Consider the following 17,277-nt stretch of genomic DNA (forward strand, 5'->3'; position numbering starts at 1 on the left):
CAGCTAAGTTTAGCATCTTTTTCCATGGAAGAAGATGGTCATTCAATGAAACAGAGGAATTCTATATGTTTCTAAGAAAAAAAAACCAGACTTAAACAAAAAATTTGATCTACATCCACAAGACTGAAGAGAAACAGAAAAAGGTACACAGAACCCTTGAGAACTGTAACTCTGTTGTGGGTATATAAAAAGTACTCATGGATAATTTGATTTTACTGATATAAAAGAAAAAAAGGGGGTGTAGTAAAGGGAAGGAGGTCGTTTCAGAAAAAGGGGAAGGAATGATAAAAAGAGGGAAACTACATCCCAGGAAGAGGCATATAAAATGCATCATATCTGAGGGAATTTAGTGAGGGGGAGAATCATTGTGTGAATCTTATTCTCATCAGGAGAGGCTCAAAGAGTAAATAATTAACATATTTGTTTTTCAGAGAATTTTCTCTCACCTCATTAAAAGAGGGGAGAAGAAAAGGGAAAAGGAAAAGGAGAATAAGTGAAGGGACTTGGAGGGAGGGGGGAGGGATACTAAAAAAAGGGAGGGTTGTGCGTTACAAGGGGGTCTGTAAATGAAATATCGGGGAGGGGGATCAGGGGGGTAAAGGGAAAAGCATAATCTGGGGATAATATGATGGCAGGAAATACAGAATTAGTAATTTTAACTGTAAATGTGAATGGGATGAACGATCCCATCAAAAGGAGACGGATAGCAGATTGGATCAAAAATCAGAACCCTACAATATGGTGTCTGCAGGAAACACACTTAAAGCAGGGAGATACATACAGAGTAAAGGTAAAAGGTTGGAACAAAATCTATTATGCTTCAGGTAAAGCCAAAAAAGCAGGGGTAGCTATCCTTATCTCAGATCAAGCAAAAGCAGAAATTGATCTAGTTAAAAAAGATAAGGAAGGAAACTATATCCTGCTGAAATGTAGCATAAATAATGAAGCCATATCAATACTAAACATTTATGCACCAAGTGGTATAGCATCTAACTTTCTAAAGGAAAAGTTAAGAGAGTTGCAAGAAGAAATAGAATTAAAACTATAATAGTGGGAGATCTCAACCTTGCACTCTCAGATTTAGACAAATCAAACCACAAAAGAAATAAGAAAGAAATTAAAAAAGTAAATAGAACATTAGAAAAACTAGATATGATAGTCCTTTGGAGAAAACTGAATGGCAATAGAAAGGAATATACTTTCTTCTCAGCAGTTCATGGATCCTATACAAAAATAGACCATATATTAGGACATAAAGATCTCAAAATTAAATGTAGGAAGGCAGAAATAATAAATGCCTTCTTCTCAGATCACAATGCAATAAAAGCTACATTCAGTAAAAAGTTAGGGGTAAATAGACCAAAAAGTAATTGGAAAATGAACAATCTCATTTTAAAGAATGACTGGGTGAAACAGAAAATTATAGAAACAATTAATAATTTCACCCAAGATAATGACAATGATGAGACATAATACCAAAATCTGTGGGATGCAGCTAAAGTGGTAATAAGGGGAAATTTTATATCTTAGAGGCTTATTTGAAGAAAATAGAGAAAGAGAAGATTAACAAATTGGGCTTACAACTTAAAAGGCTAGAAAAAGACCTAAACCCCCAACAAAAATTAAACTTGAAATACAAAAATTAAAAGGAGAAATCAAAATATTGAAAGTAAAAAAAAAAACTATTGAATTAATAAATAAAACCAAGACTTGGTTATATGAAAAGGCAATAAAATAGATAAGCCTTTGGTAAATTTGATTAGAAAAAAGAAAGAGGAAAATCAAATTGTTAGTCTTAAAAATGAAAAGGGGGATCTTTCCACCAATGAAGAGGAAATTAGAGAAATAATAAGGAGTTACTTTGCCCAACTTTATGCCAATAAATTTGATAACTTAAGTGAAATGGATGACTTTCCCCAAAAATATAGGCTCCCTAGATTAACAGAGGAGGAGATAAATTGCTTAAATAGTGCCATTTCAGAAAAAGAAATAGAATAAGCTACTAATAAACTCCCCAGGAAAAAATCCCCAGGACCAGATGGATTCACATGTGAATTCCACCAAACATTTAAAGAACAATTAGGCCCAATGTTATATAAACTATTTGAAAAAATAGGGTTTGAAGGAGTCCTACCAAACTCCTTTTATGACACAGACATGGTACTGATACCTAAACCAGGTTGATCGAAAACTGAGAAAGAAAATTATAGACCAATTTCCTTAATGAATATTGATGCTAAAATTTTAAATAAGATATTAGCAAAAAGACTTCAGAAAATCATCTCCAGGATAATACACTTGATCAAGTAGAATTTATTCCAGGAATGCAGGGCTGGTTTAATATTAGGAAAACTATTAATATAATTGACCATATTAATAATCAAATTAATAAGAACCATATGATCATCTCCATAGATGCAGAAAAAGCATTTGACAAAATCCAACATCCATTCCTATTAAAAACTCTTGAGAGTATAGGAATAAATGGACTATTCCTTAGAATAATCAGGAGCATATATTTAAGACCGTCAGTGAGCATAATATGCAATAGAAAAAAACTGCAACCTTTCCCAGTAAGATCAGGAGTGAAACAAGGTTGCCCACTATCACCATTACTATTCAATATAGTACTAGAAACGCTAGCCTCGGCAATAAGAGCCGAGAAAGAGATTCAAGGAATTAGAGTAGGAAATGAGGAAATCAAACTATCACTTTTTGCAGATGACTTGATGGTATACTTAGAGAACCCCAAAGACTCTGCTAAAAAGCTATTAGAAATAATTCAAAATTTCAGCAAAGTGGCAGGATACAAAATAAATCCACATAAATCCTCAGCATTTTTATATATCACTAACAAAATGCAACAGCAAGAGATACAAAGAGAAATTCCATTCCAAACAAATGTAGAGAGTATAAAGTATTTGGGAATCCATCTACCAAAGAAAATTCAGGAATTATATGAGAAAAATTACAAAACACTTGCCACAAAAATAAAGTCAGATTTAAATAATTGGAAAGACATTCAGTGCTCTTGGATAGGCCGAGCGAATATAATAAAATGACAATACTCCCCAAACTAATCTATTTATTTAGTGCTATACCAATCAGACTCCCAAGAAACTATTTCAATGACCTAGAAAAAATAACAACAAAATTCATATGGAAGAATAAAAGGTCGAGAATTGCAAGGGAACTAATGAAAAAAAACTCAGAGGAAGGTGGTCTAAGTGTACCTGATCTAAAGCTATATTATATAGCAGCAGTCACCAAAACCATTTGGTATTGGCTAAGAAATAGACCGGTAGATCAGTGGAACAGATTAGATACAAAGGACAAAAAAGGGTACATCTATAGCAATCTAATCTTTGACAAACCCAAAGATACCAACATTAGGGATAAAAATTCATTATTTGGAAAAAAACTGTTGGGAAAACTGGAAATTAATATGGCAGAAATTAGATATGGACCCACACTTAACACCATATACCAAGATAAGATCAAAATGAGTCCATGATTTAGGCATAAAGAGGGAGATAATAAATAGATTAGAGGAACAGAGGATAGTCTACCTCTCAGACCTGTGGAGGAGGAAGGAATTTATGACCAGAGGAGAACTAGAGATCATTATTGATCACAAAATAGAAGATTTTGATTACATCAAACTAAAAAGTTTCTGTACAAACAATACTAATGCAAACAAGATTAGAAGGGAAGTAACAAATTGGGAAAATATTTTTAAAAGCAAAGGTTCTGACAAAGGTCTCATTTCCAAAATATATAGAGAAATGACCGTAATTTATAAGAAATCAAACCATTCTCCAATTGATAAATGGTCAAAGGATATGAACAGAGAATTCTCAGATGAAGAAATTGAAACCATATCCACTCACATGAAAGAGTGTTCCAAATCACTACTGATCAGAGAAATGCAAATTAAGACAACTCTGAGATACCACTATACACCTATCAGATTTGCTAAGATGACAGGAACAAATAATGATGAATTTTGGAGGGGATGTGGGAAAACTGGGACACTAATACATTGCTGGTGGAGTTGTGAAAGAATCCAGCCATTCTGGAGAGCAATTTGGAACTATGCCCAAAAAGTTATCAAACTGTGCATACCCTTTGACCCAGCAGTGCTACTACTAGGCTTATATCGCAAAGAAATACTAAAAAGCAGAAAGAGACCTATATGTGCCAAAATGTTTGTGGCAGCTCTTTTTGTTGTAGCTAGAAACTGGAAGATGAATGGATGTCCATTAGTTGGAGAATGGTTGGGTAAATTATGGTATATGAAGGTTATGGAATATTACTGCTCTGTAAGAAATGACCAGCAGGAGGAATACAGAGAGGCCTGGAGAGATTTACAGCAACTTATGCTGAGTGAAATGAGCAGAACCAGAAGATCACTGTACATTTCAACAACAATACTATATGAGGATATATTCTGATGGTAGTGGAAATCTTCAACATAAAGAAGAGCCACCTCACTTCCACTTGATCAATGATGGACAGAGGTAGCTACACCCAGAGAAGAAACACTGGGAAGTGAATGTAAATTGTTACCACTAATATCTGTCTGCCCAGGTTACATGTACCTTCAGATTCTAATGCTTATTGTGCAACAAGAAAATGGTATTTACACACATGTATTGTGTCTAGGTTATATTGTAACACATGTAAAATCTATGGGATTGCCTGTCATCGGGGGGAGGGAGTAGAGGGAAGGGGGTATAATTTGGAAAAATGAATACAAGGGATAATATTATAAAAATATATAATAAAAATTAGTTAAAAAAAAGAAATATCTAAATCACAAAATTTTATCTTTGATATAGAGGAAATGTGTGTTTATTGATGTATAGCTAGTTTCAAAAGCACAAAATAGATAAAAATTTTGAAGTAAACAAAATATCACAGTGTTTGATAAATACAATGGCCAAAGCTATTAGGTTAAGGATTCATTTAACAAACTGCTGGGGAAAGTAGAAAACATTATTTTACAAAATATAGACCAATATGTTATCTCTCATTCAAAAATAAATTACAAATGGAGACATGGAAGGCAAAAAATGGTGAAAAAGAGCAAGAAATAAATGATCATTCTCATCTATGAGTAAGGGAAGAAGAGTCCATGACTAATGAAGAGCTAAAAAGATCCCAGTAATATATGAGCAATTCTGATTACATAAAATCAATAAATTTTTGTACAAACAAATGCAATGCATTTAAACTGAGAAATAGAGGTGCTATATACAACATGTAATAATACATACATATGTATATATAACAAATATATGCATATAATATATAAGGGACTTGTTTAAGTTTTTAAGAAGAAAAAGCCATTCCACAATACTTAAAGGATCAAAGATATGAACAGATTGTTTTTTGCCAAAAGTAGAAATTCAAGCTGTGAACAATTATGTGAAAAATGCTACAGATTACACAATAATTAGATAATTGAAAATTATCTATCTCAAACCAATCAGATTGTCTAAAATGAACAAAAATAATGTTAATTATAAATATTGTTGGTAATGAGGGAAACAGGCATTTTCAATGAAGTTGTAAATTACTCTAGCCTTTTTGGAAAACAATTTGGAACTTAGCCCCAAGATCATAAAAATGTACATGTCTCTTCATTTTTAGAAACTGCTACATGACTTATAAAGAGGTCAAAGAAAGTGATATACCTGTGTATCAGAAATAGTTATAATATCAATGTTTGGGTGACAAAAACTGGAAACCAAGGAAATATCATCTAGTGAGAACTGGCTAAATATTATAAATGAATATAATAGATCATTGTGCTTTATGCAATGATTTTAATGCTTTCAAGAAACCTATAAATATCAGTGTGAACAGATGAAGATTGGAGTAAAAATAAGGACAACCACTGATACAGTGGAAACAACATTATTACAGTAAAACAACTTTGAAAAAATTTAACTTTCAATAACACAAACTAAAACAAGATTGCTAAGAAAAATGCTTCTAGTCTTCTGACAGAAAGGTAATACATTCACATTAAAGAATGAGACATATGTTTCTGCCTGTGACAAATGGGATAATTTCCTTTGCTTGGATATGCACATTTGAGATTAGGATTCTTTCTTTCTTCCTTTCTTTTTGTTTCTTTGTTCCTTCTTTTCTCTTCTTTTTCTTTCTTGCTCCTCTTCTCTGTCTTTCTTTCCTTCCTTCTTTCATTCATCTTTCCCTTATTCCCTCCCTCCTTTTCTCGGGCCTTTTCTTTCTCCTCCTTCCCATGCCTTCTTTCCTATGCCCTAAAACACTTGACAATCTTATAATTTCAATATTTCATATTTTTGTAGAATGATAGTTAGACACAGCAGGTAAACCAAGTGTGTGGCTAGTTTATATTTCACACACACACATATATATATATATATATATATATATATATATATATATATATATATATACACATATACATATATGAACAAATACATATATATATATGTGTGTGTGTGTGTGTGTGTGTGTGTGTGTGTGTATGTGTATGCCTAAAATGAAATCAATGTGGTACTCTCTCCATTGTTGTAAATCCTCCATTTGGTATTTACTTAATACCTCAGAGACCTTCAAAAGAAAGCTCTTCTAATATCTTAAGATCTCAATATAATTCTTTTCAAGTCTACCTTTTACTTCTACTTCTTGCTTCATGGAAATCTCTTTAAAGAATTCTCATAAGAATCCTGTGTGGTGAGAGTGACCCTTCTTAGAAATGAAAAAAAAAACAAAAAAAAAAACAGACTGAAAAGAGTTAAATGACTGTTTGAGGAACAATTTAAAACTATATCTTCCTAGGGGCAGCTAGGTGGCGCAGTGGGTAGAGCACCAGCCTTGAATTCAGGAGGACCTGAGTTCAAATGTGGCCTCAGACACTTAATACTTCCTAGCTGTGTGACCCTGGGTAAGTCACTTAACCCCAGCCTCAGAAAAAAAAAAAAAAAAAAAAAAAAAAACATTAAAAAACTATGTCTTCCTGATTTCAAGTCTATAACCTTGCCCTCTATTCTTCCATATTTTGGGAAGGAGGAGGGAAAGAACATTTGAAAGTTGGAATTGAGGATTTCAAAAAGTCACACATACATACACAGATACACACATTTTTACATAGATATATAGGTATGTGTGTTTTATATGGACATATATGCACATATCTATGTACATTCATGAAAAGTATACATATACATATTCTGTATATGTATGTATCTATAATACATGTATTTTTATGGCAATTTAGAGTTTTAATCTTTGAATATATTTCACAACTTCCCAGTTGCCATCCAATTCAAACTTATCTTCCTGCTTATTTCTGAGACTGGCTCAGTACCAGTCTGAAATTCTTCTCCAAAGCATATGTGCTGTTCAGTTAATTTGATAAGATGCCCATCTAGTGCCTGTGAAGTACTAAACAATATACATATTTCATTCACTTTGTTTTTCCAGTGTAGATGGTTAGAATGAGAATTTTCTGATTGCTGTGGATTTCATTGAGGATGTTTTATCCTGCCTTGAGAGTTTGGTATTTTTTATAAAACAATTAACAAATATGGTCATTTGGAGAACTCCATTATCAATAGAGAGTCCTTCTTTTGTTTGTTTCCCCAGGAAATCTTCTAATAAGTGGAAAAGCATGTTAAGTGAACATATGTTTCCCAGTTTTACACCTCACTTGTTGACAATACATAGTCCCATCTGTCAAGGAAGCTTACGTAATTTTAATGATCATAAGAGCAACACCTTCTCTGAGGAAATCTTATAAGATTACCTTTAGTTCTACTGAGTAAAATGTTTTCTTGAAATCAACAAACAATAAAGAGAAAGAGAGGGTTATATATTCTCTGTTTTAGGCAATTACTAAAAAGACAGTAAAGACATAACTTGAATTTTATTTAAAAACTGATTATTCCTTCTTAGTATGCTAATTGATGATACATTTAATGCATGTCTAGACTATTCTTATACAGATTTTGAATAGAGAGAAAGCAGACATATGGATCATGGATGTTGAAAAGATAGTTTTAGAACTTAGATATCATCTGGTCCACTTCATTTTGTACATGAAGACACTGAGGCACATGTGGATTGATAATATTGATATCACTAATAATAATTGACATTTAAACAACATTTTAAAATTTACAAAGAACTTTCTCTTTTCTTTTAATTTAAGCCTCATAACAACTGTTTGAGGTAAGTATCTCCATTTTATATGAAGAAACTGAGATTGCAACTTGTCAATGTCATACAACTCCTAACTATATAAAGTAGCATTTGACCCTCAAATTTCCTGATTTCAATATAGAAATCTACCCTCTATACACACACTGCATTTGGAGAAGAGAATATTAAAGTATTATCCTTATTTTTATCCATTATTTTGGAATCTTTTCTTTTGAAAGATTACTTTAGAATAAATCTATGAATTATCCTTAACCCGTGTTACCTCTAGCATGTTTTCTTATTTTTCATAGTTGACCTCATCAATCTGTTTTTTCTGCATTCATCTTCTGACTATTCCATTGCTACTCTCTCATGTTGGAGGCTCAAATGGCATAAATTTCTGATTGTTCTATGGTTATAGGACCATAGGGGGAGAATGAGAAGGAATCTTAGAGTCTATCTAGTCTAGCTCCCTGATTTTATTTTTAACCTGATTTGTTTTAGTGAATCAATTGGGATTAAGTGACTTATCCAGGGTCACACAACTAGAAGGCATTGAGTATCTAAGGATGGATCTGAACTCAAATCCTCCTGACTTCAGGGCTGGTGCTCTATTTATTGTGCTGTTTGATCCCAATTTCCTAATTTTATAATGAAGAAAATTGAGGTCCAGAGAAGTCCCAGAAAAAAAGATTTGATCTCCAAACATATTTTCTCATTATACTCTCTCCCCATTTGGAACACATGAATATACAAATCCTGGCAGGTCTGTTCCATTTTAATTCTGCTTTCATATATTCCAGAAAAGTCCTCTGTTACCTCATACATAATAGGGAGGGAATATTATATTACTTTATAAGTTTTTGGAGATCTTAAAAACACAAAAAGGCTTTTACTATAGGCCTAGCAATAACCTTCATTTTGGAGAATTTTTTAGCCAGTTTGACTCTAACATGATTTCAATTAACCATTCAATCAACAAACATTTAATAAGTACTTACTGTATGCCAGGAACTATGCTAAACTTTAGTGATACTAAAAGTGCCAAAAGATAATCCCTACTTTCAAGGAACTTACTATCTTGTGAGTAAAGCAACAGACAAATAAATATATACAAAACAAACAATATACAGAATAAGTAGTAATAATTAACAGCGAGGAGGCACTAGGATTAGGAGTGATCAGAAAATCTGTAAAATAGGAGCTAAATTATAAAAGATTTCAAATTCAAAATAGAGCATGTTGTATTTGACAATGAAGGTGATAGGGAACCATTTAGTGAACAGTGAAATGGCATGATCAGATCTCAATTTAGGAAAATGACTGATGACTTAATCATGGAGGGATTAGAGTAGGGAGAGACTTGAGGGAGCAAGGCTATGATAGTAGTCTAGGTATGAGATGATAAATGCTTATTAGTCTCAGAATCTCTTATAATCATTCTTGTAGATAATTTAGTAAATGGAGTTCTGCTTTTGTAGAAAAATTACTCACTCTGACATTATCATAACTTTCTGAATAGTTAAAGTAGCAGAATGCAACTTAATTCCTACTTAATGGGGTCTCACTGTGAGCTCATACAATCCTAATTGTGCTCAGTTTGAGAAAGAAATTATTCGGAATGCATTGTTTGTATTTTTGATGGGATGATGATCTATAAGAAAAGTTGAGAGAACTGAGATGTCAAAAATATGTGATAGAAAAGTTGAAATTTTTGAGGCAATGATTCAAAGGAAAACTTGCTGAGCCTAAATTCAGGGTTTGAATATTGATTTTTTTTTATTTTTAATATTCCAAATACATACAAAGATAGTTTTCAATATTTATCTTTACAAAAACTTGTGTTCTAACTTTTTCTCCCACTTTCTCCCCTCTTCTCTCCTCTAGACAACAAGCAATTCAGTATAGGTTAAACATGTTCAATTCTTCTAAATATTTCTGTATTCATCACGTTGCATAAGAAAAATCTTATCAAAAAGGAGGAAGAAAAAGAAAATAAGCAAATGACCAGCAACAACAATGTGGAAAATACTATGCAATTCAGTCTTCATAATTCTCTCTGGATTCAGATAGTTCTTTCCATTATAAGTCTATTGAAATTGCTTTGAATCACCTCATTGTTGAATAGAGCCAAGTCCATCACAGATAATCATCACATTATCTTATTGTTATATACAGCATTCTCTTGGTTCTGAGCACTTTATTTTGCATCAGTTCATGTAAGTCTTTCCAGGCTTTTGAATATTGACATTATTACAAAATACTCAATGATAAAGAATAGTGACTAAACTCTCAATTTTGCAATCTATTAATAAGAATGATAGAAGATTCACAACCCATCCTACAAAAATTTTAATGAATGATATTTATTCAAAGTATTATATATGAATGAATCATTTCTATGTCCCCATAAAGTGAATTTACTCAGATAGAATACATTTTCCCCAAAATTTCTCCTCTCTTTCTGCTATTCATCTTGTATTTTAGAAATGTTTGCTGAATTTTCATCTAGACTTGTTGAATTAATGACACCCATGAAGTCCATTAATGAATATATGTACTTGCAGAGCTTATAGATTCAATTGTAATTGCCACTAAAAATAATAAACAAAAAGATGTGATGGGACCACTGGGTTTAAAGTAAAATGATTTGGACTCAAATCCTGGTTCTGTTACACAATTTTGGGAGTCGATTAATAAAATAGAAATGTAGAGAAGAGAAAACAGAATAATGAAAGAGTATGAGTTTATGTCAATTTAGAATTGATTGCAGGATATAGATATTTAGCAAGAAAGAATCCAGAGGGTACAAACTGGCAGTGTTAAATATCACAGACAGAAAAAAAAAAACTAGATACAATGGGGAGAAATTGTAAAAAGATAAATTTAGGCATTGTGGCATTAAGTGAGCTCTTACTTATTAGGAAATGTTGAGGAAAGATTTGATGACCATTTGGAAGAAATGTTTTGGAGGCATGGGAGAGATAAGGTGACCATCACAGTGAACTCAGAATATTTATTTGAAAAATGAAGAGGTTGCTTAAAGTGACATCCAAAGTCCTGTTTATAGTTCTAAATCTCATGATTCTTTACATTTTTACTGAACATGCAACATATTAGTTGCTTTCACTTGGCTCAGAACTGTCTATTTCAGAGTTCAAGTGATGGTTTGGCAAGGAGATGATACATGGCAGGTTAGATGGTGCTAGGGTTCCAATTATCCTATTTCTTTTTTTTTGTACTTACACCATAATAAAGTACAAAATTGCATAGATTTGTTTCATTCATTCATTAAGTTACTCAATAAATAATTATCATATGCCTACCATGGTCACTAACATATTCTAAGGTCTGAGGGAAAACACATCTAAGACATTCTTTAAGCTTGAGTTGCCTATAACACAAAAGGAGGGAAAAAATCTTGAGCTATAAAAACTCATCTCAATATTTTATTTCTATATGTATAGAATATTAATCTACAATCATCTGCTCCTTAATTACCTCACATTTTAGTAATTTTTTCCTACTTCCTTATGACTTTCTTGAAGTGTATTAAGAATCAAGTGCTATGAGAGATTATCTTTTTCTTATACAGAAACAAATTTTATGACAGTCCCAGTATTTTTTTATTAATAACTTAGTAGGTGACTGGATTCCTGAAAGCTGGATCAGCAGAGCATAAATTTTGTCAGGTCTTTTTCAAGTTCAAAAGGTTTCAAATATATCAAAAAAGCAATTGATAATATCTATCAATCATCCACTAAATAATTTATCTATGGACTGGACACTGATTTTCATTTGGTTGGGGGAACTGCAATATATAAGGATAAATTTATCTATAAGTTATACAAAGCATATTTGCTCATGGGACTAGTACTCATACTCATAAAATTGTTGATTATTAAAACTGAAGTATTATTTTGCATAAGGATGAAGTATATTCTTTACAATATATTTTGTGATGATACTCTCAGTAGCTTGAGAGTATGCTTGTATAGGCTGTCCCAAAATACAAACACATTAGCCTGACATCTCAAGGTAACAATCAATAAGTAACAGTCGCAACCTTAGATCAGAAAGTCAAGCTTATTTGGCAGTAAAAATTGAATAATCAGATCATTTATTATAACATTAAATGATATCTCTGGAAAACTCATATATTTCTGCCTTTTTTCCTTTTTGTTTTTAAAGCTAATTCTTTTTCTATTATGAACAATAGTTTCACATAATGACTATTTTCAAGAACCTTTAACTTGTCAGAATTTGGAAAGTCAAAGTACAACAACTTTTTCCCATATGCCCTCATTTTCACTATTTTTGCTCCTTTCGATATATTAAAGAAGCTACTCATATCCCATTTGCAATGAGTAAGGACTCATGTCCTATTCACATTGCACTGAAAGAAAAAATTATATTTAAATACTCCTACTTATTTGTATTTATATATACTAAATTTATGATACTAAATTGTGTGACTTCTTTTCACTATTATTTTTAATGTTCATAGCTTGGAAATAATCTTTAGTAATATATTATAAACATGATGTGATGTCTCAGTCATTCACTTTACCCACATTTTCCAAAGAAGAACAAATTGGAGTTTACTGTTACAAGTAATTATGAGTTTCACACATTGCACTCATAAAATAATGGAATGGATATCTACTACCCTCATATATTGATCGATGAATATAGAGCACATAATTTTAACTGTTTACTAAAGCAGCTAGTGACTAGATTTCATTTTCACTCATCCTCAAGGTGATAAAAAATAATGCATGCATTACTATATTTTACAACCTTATGTAAATGTTTCACACAGTTAAATAGTTAGGAAGTCAAAATAAAATGTTAATAGCAGAGAGAGAAATAGTAAGGCACTGACAACTTGGGTTGTCTTAAGAAAGGAACTGAAAAATGATAGTAGTTTTTTAGATTAGTATTATTGTGGATAAAGCTTCAATTAACTGATCCACCTATCTTTTGGGGCAGGAGGGAACTATATTTAAAGTACTGTCAAATGTAGCTGTCTACTTTCTTTAAAAAAAAAAAAAAGTAAATGATCATTTTAGATTCTTTCAGACAAAATCAGGTATCTCTAAGTCTTCCCTGTCAAAGAGGATCAGTTGTTAGGGCTAATATAGGAGCAATACAATTGCAGTTGTTTAAGGAAAAATGGAAGACAGAATTCAAATGCTCTCTCATCCAATCGTGAAGAAATTTTGCTGCAAGATGGATGTTAAAGCATCAAATTTTGTAACCCTAATTCCCTAAATACCCTATATAATCAGAATATGAAGACAAACCTGAAAATGTGCCTTCCACTGCTTATGTTCTAGTAGAAAAGTCATATTCACAGATAATATAGGTTATTAAAAATGCACATAAATATTAGATAGAATATATGGTATTGACAACATGTAGTATCAGAAAATGAAGTGACATTTGACCTAAGACCTGAAGGTGGAGTAAGGGAAAAGAATGTGTTTGACCTATAGAATATCTTGTCCAAGACTACTAAATCACCATATGAAAGGTCATAGATAGTGAAAAGCAACTGGAAAAGTTTGGCTAGAGTGGAGAGTATGTGAGTTGAGTTAATGTATAATCATTATGGAAAAATAGGCTGCAATAAGGCTTTAAGGATATTACTTTCCTAAGGAAGAGTTAATATTTTAACAAAAATACAATAGGAAGTTAATTAAAGTAGAACACAGTGTCTGATATATAACAGGCATTTAATAAATGCTTATTGGTTGCTTAATTGTATCACATAATAGTTTGGGAGATATAGAGAATGAAAGATAATAATTTTTTAAACTTTCTTCCATAGATCCAGGTAAGAGGTAACAAGGGCCTGGAGCTGAGTAGTTGCATTATGGAGGCAGAGGAAAGGAAGAATGTAAGAAATTAAAAAAAAAAAAAGATGTTGAAGTGGATTGAATATGAGACAAGGTATAAGTGAAAGTGAAGAGTTAAGGTTTCACAAGTTGTGAAATTGATTAATAACATTGGGTACGTGGTATACTTTCCTGAAATAGAGATGTTAGGAAAAGCCATTGGTTTATGGAAAATAGACACTGTTTTGGAAATGTAGATTTTAAGATTCCTGTAGGACATCTTGGAGGAGATATCTAGTGTGTAATTGGAGAAAAGGGACTAGAGATCAGAAGAGAAAAGATGGATGGTTACATACTTTTGTGTCATTCATAGAAATATGTTAGTTAAATCCCTGGGAAATGATAAGATCATAAAGAGAGCATAGAGAGGGAAGAAGAAAGTTCTGTGGTATGACCACTAAAGGGGTTAAATAATATAGATGATTAAAGTTCATACAAGACTAAGAAAGAGTCAATTGAAAGGAAAGAAACAAATACCACAGAGCAAAGTCATGTAGACCAAGAAAGCAGAGAGTATTCAGAAAGAGACATAATCAGCAGTGTCACACATTTCATGATTTGATGAAAACTATGCTAAATTTTTAATCACGAGTACTCAGTCTCAAATCCCTCCCCTGCCACTTACTATTTGGGTGATTATGAGTAAGTAACTGAACTTTCCTAGGTGTCAATTTTTTCATTTGTAAAATGAAGAGTTAGGACAAAATGCTTTCTGATATTTTGCCCAGTTCTTAATCGATAGTCCTGTATAATTTTCTGAAAATCTATTGATAAAAATATGAAAAATTGGGGGGGAGCCCACCTTTAGATATAGGGCTTGCAAAGTCTGATGATGAAGTGTTTTCTAAATAGCTAAACTGGAAGAACTGATAACTCATGGATTTACAGTGGGAGATAATGAAGAGTAAGCTATTTGATTGCTGAATAATAAATTAGTAAGTATAACAAAGTTAGGACTTGTTAATTCTTCTCTATTACTTTCCTTTGGCTTTGAAGAACATGTGAAGAGTCAGATGAGAGAGGGGCATAAGGTATGATCTCCATGGTCATCATACATCTATCTTCAAATTACCCTCTCTATTTCTTTTATGTTTGTAATTTGCTGATCTTCGCCAAATGCACATACCCTATAAACTATGAATTCTGAAGGAATTGCTATGTGACCAGAGTAGCAATAGCTTATAGTAAGGGAAGTGCCTATGTTAGGTGGAAAAACATATGTACAGGGATTCCTGCCATCCCTAGAAAATACCCACTAGACGTACAAACTAATCTTTGTTAGGATAAACAGGTTAGTGTTTTTAAAACTCAGAAATTTGAAGACTCAAAGATAAGTGGATAAACTGTTCCCTTTCTATTTCTGGTTTGATATTGGTTTATTCACCCCACTTGTACTAGTCCAGAAAGTCAGGTAGTTCTCTAGAGGAAAAGCCAAATAGCTGCTATTCACTCTCTGTGTTTTAAGAGTAACAACCACCACTCATATTGATGTAGCATTTCACAAGTACAAAGTGCTTCCTAAATTGACATTTACAGGATCTTCCCAAAAGTATGTCATGTTAACTTTATATAAACATATATTTCATTCTATCTTAACTTCATCTCTCAACTCATCATATTTTCTTTGTTAAAGAGTCTCTTTTCTTCCCTCTTTCTGCTTTTTAAGTCTTTAAAACCAATGCCATATGGTCCTAGGCATTGTCCTGTTTGTCCTAGTTAGAAATAAACATTTCCTCCTTATTCCTTATAGAGCACTTGTTTGCATCCATCGTATTCACTTCTAGTAAATTGTTTTTATTAATTATTATTTTGTATATACCACATCCTGCTATTAAACTAAAAGCTCCATTAGGATGTTATTTGTCCTAGCATCTTTTCCATTACCTACTACAGTATTCTAGAAACAATGAATACTTAATAATTACAATAGGAGTTGAGTGGAGTAATTTTGATAAAATCTCCCACTAAAACTTGATGAGATTACAGATTGTTATTATAGGCATCTGACAGACATGTCCTAATGAGGTGACTTTGTACACCAATACTTGGAGTGACGGACCTTGAGTTTTCTGAGATTTAAGTCATTAGACTTTTATCATATCTTTTGTAATATATGAATGAGCTGTGAAATAGTTTGCCCTTTTCTCTTTTCTTCTCTGTACTTTTTCTCTCTTGGAATTCCATACAGGAATGAAGCAAAAAACAAAGAGTGAATTTGTCTCTTTCTTCTAGCTGGATTAACAATTAGCAGATGGACTTTGTTTTCCCAGGTGAGTGTTCCTAAACCTCCAAATTCTGGCTATATTTTTCTGCCTTTCTGTCTCCTTATTGGTTCCTCACAGTGATATTTAATGAAAGTTAAGAAGTTCCCAAGTGATAGGATATTCCTAAATATAAGCAAGAGGTCCTGTTGTCCTAAAAGGCAATTTCTTTAATGGTGTTTTCTTTAGAGAAGAATGAGAATTTTTACCAAAGGATCACCATACATCTAAATGAAAAAAGCCAAAACATGAGGGGTCAGGAAATATAAATTTCACCAACAATCTAGGATATTGCTTAAAGTATTCTAAATGTTGTAGGGAAAAATGGAAAATATTTGTTAATCAGGAGTTAATCTTTGAATCTTTGAAGTCTAAGCAATACAATACAATTTCATCTTCATGGAAGATTCCTAGAAAATGCCTTTCAGTTGCATGCAACTATAATTTGTAATTTTCTTAAAATTTCTTAATATTTATTGGAAGAATTCATCAGATTCAACAATGGTCTTCCATTGTATAAATATCCATTGAATAAAACTACTTTTCTGTTTTGTTTTGTTTTGTTTTTTGCTAAATATTATATGGTTATATGATTAAATAACTGCTGCTGGTGGAAGGAGATAAATCTATCTCATCAGAACAAGAACTAATATTGGATTTACATCTTATGCTATTACAATGGACAATAGTTTAGTAAGGTCACCATGAGAGATGTGGAATAAAGGACCATTTTCAAAATTACAGTTTTATAAATGTATTGCTTTAATGTCATACAATTTTATTCTTCATAGAAAATGGATTTGCTTGTATTACTCTATTAGGGGCACCAGAACTCTTGTGTGAAGTAAGACAAAGGGGAGCAAAAATCTCAAAGTCTGCTTAGGACCCACAAAAGCTTACATGGCTCTGTATCATATGAA

This window comes from Sminthopsis crassicaudata, chromosome 2, assembly GCF_048593235.1.
Source record: "Sminthopsis crassicaudata isolate SCR6 chromosome 2, ASM4859323v1, whole genome shotgun sequence".
NCBI classification, from domain to species: Eukaryota; Metazoa; Chordata; class Mammalia; order Dasyuromorphia; family Dasyuridae; genus Sminthopsis; species Sminthopsis crassicaudata.